The sequence below is a fragment of the Mesocricetus auratus genome, unplaced genomic scaffold, assembly GCF_017639785.1.
Source record: "Mesocricetus auratus isolate SY011 unplaced genomic scaffold, BCM_Maur_2.0 Super-Scaffold_100004, whole genome shotgun sequence".
NCBI classification, from domain to species: domain Eukaryota; kingdom Metazoa; phylum Chordata; class Mammalia; order Rodentia; family Cricetidae; genus Mesocricetus; species Mesocricetus auratus.
Window position 1 is genome coordinate 89,385,424 of NW_024429189.1, and position 2,555 is coordinate 89,387,978.

General features: G+C 41.5%; 1 pseudogene; it reads right to left on the reverse strand.

Annotated features, from left to right (window-relative positions):
- Window positions 1–284: 284 nt before the first annotated feature.
- Window positions 285–1,118, reverse strand: LOC101840795 (annotated as a pseudogene).
- Window positions 1,119–2,555: the final 1,437 nt, after the last annotated feature.

Consider the following 2,555-nt stretch of genomic DNA (forward strand, 5'->3'; position numbering starts at 1 on the left):
AAGAGGTCAAACTTTCACTATTTGCAGATGATATGATAGTTTACATAAGTGACCTGAAAAATTCTACCAGGGAACTCTTACAGCTGATAAACACCTTCAGCAAAGTGTCAGGATACAAGACTAACTAAAAAAAATCAGTAGCCCTACTACATACAGAAGATAAACGGGCCAAGAAAGAAATCAGAGAAACATTATTGTTTACAATTGCAACAAACAACATAAAATACCTTGGGGTATTGCTAACCAAACAAGTGAAAGACCCGTATAACAAGAACTTTGAGTCTTTTTTTTTTTTTGAGACTCAATGTATTATTTATTTGCTACCCTTAAAGACTTATTTTTGACTGGACTCAGACTTAGAAGTAGAAGCTCTCAGCTAGGACAGCCTACGTCTCTTGGCGATCTGTTCCTGGTGCTTTTCTTTGGCTTCCTTCATTTTCTTGGCCAAAAGTTTAGCATATTCTGCAGCCTCCTTCTTGTTTTTCTTTGTTCATTGTTTCTTCAGAGCAATACGACGATGTTTATGTTGCAGGACACGTGGAGTAACAAGACGCTGAATTTTGGGCGCTTTGGTCCTGGGCTTCTTACCTTCTTTGTTTAAAGGCTTTCTCACAACATATTGGTGGACATCATCTTCTTTAGAGAGATTAAAAAGCTTTCGGATTCTGCTAGCTCTTTTAGGTCCCAACCGACGAGGAAGCGTAGTATCTGTCAGTCCAGGAATATCCTTCTCTCCTTTTTTTTACAATAACCAAGTTGAGCACACTCAGATTGGCGTCCACGATGCATCCTCGAACAGACTTGCGTTTCCTCTCTCCAGTTCTCCTTGGTCTATAGCAAGAATGCCCCTTACTCAACAGCAGGCGCACTCTGCCGTGGGTCAAAACGCCTTGCTTCATGGGAAAACCTTGTTTGTCATTCCCGCCACTGATTCTGACCACATAGCCCTTCCACTCTTCACCCAGAGCATCGGTGGCTACTTCTGTGGCCATGCGCTTCTCGTAGAACGTCCGAAGCTTGCGCTCATCGTCCACTTGGATGAGTTTCTGGCAGCCGGTTGCGGGGAAGGATGTATTCAGCTTCATCTTGACACAGCCGACCGCCCAGGAGGCGCCACGAAAAAGAGCAGAACTTTGAGTCTTTAAAGAAAGAAATTAAGAAGATACCAGAAAAGAAAATGGAAAGATCTCCCATGCTCTTGGTAAGGTAGGATCCACGTAGTAAAAATGACAATCTTGCCAGAAGCAATCAACAGATTCAATGCAATCCCCATAAAAATCCCAGCACAATTCTTCATAGACCTTGAAAGAACACTTCTCAACTTTATTTGGAAAAAAAAATTAGAGACCCAGGATAGCCAAAACAACCCTGTACAATGAAGGAACTTCTGGAGGCATCACCATCCCTGACTTCAAGCTCTATTATAGAGCTATAGTCTGGAAAACAGCTTGGTATTGGAACAAAAATAGGTAGACCAATGGTATCAAATTGAAAACCCTGATGCAGATGCCAACACCTACAAACACCATAAAGAAGCTAAAATTATACAATGAAAAAAAGAAAGCATCTTCAACAAATGGTGCTTGCATAACTGGATGCAGGTATGCAGAAGATTGCAGATCCATATCTATTGCCAAGTACAAAACTTAAGTCCAAATGGATCGAAGACCTTAAATAAATCCAGCCATACTGAACCTCTTAGAAGAGAAAGTAGGAGGTACCCTTGAACGAATTGGTACAGGAGAATGCTTCCTGAACATAACACCAGTAGCACAGACAATGAGATGGACAATTAATAAATGGGACCTCCTGAGACTGAGAAACTTCTGTAAGGCAAAGGACACAGTCAACAGGACAAAATGGCAGTCCGCAGAATGGGAAAAGATGTTCACCAACCCTGCATCTGACAGAGGTTGATTTCTAAAATATACAAAGAACTCAAGAAGCTAGTCACCAAAACACAAAATAATCCAATTAAAAAGTGGGGTACAGAACTAAATAGAGGAATCTAAAAATGACTGAAAGACTCTTGAGAAAGTGCTCAACATCCTTAATCATCAGTGTTGGGGAAGTCCTGTGTATATGTCAATAAAACACTGTTGGCCAATAGGGAAAGAAAATAGGTGGGACTAGGAACCCAGGAGGACTCTGGGTAGGAGAAACACAGGGAGTCAAGATGTAACTGCCATAGGGATAAGAAGCCTGGAAACCTCTCCGGTAAGAGAAATACTGAGATTAGCAATTATGGGATAAATACTTAAGTCAGAGCTAGCCAGTAAGAAACAAGCAAGGCCAACAGCTTCATAATTAATATAGCCTCCTGTGTGTTTATTTGGGACTGATGTGGCTCTGGAACCAGGCTGGCGGGAAGGCTTCTCTTTACACATCAGGAAAATACAAATCAAAACAACTCTGAGATACCATCTTGCTCCTTTCAGAACGGGTAAAATAAAAAAACACCAATGACAGTTCATGCTGGAGAGGATGTGGAGAAAGGGGAACACTCCTCCACTGCTGATGGGAGTGCAAACTTATACAGCCACTTTTGAAATCAG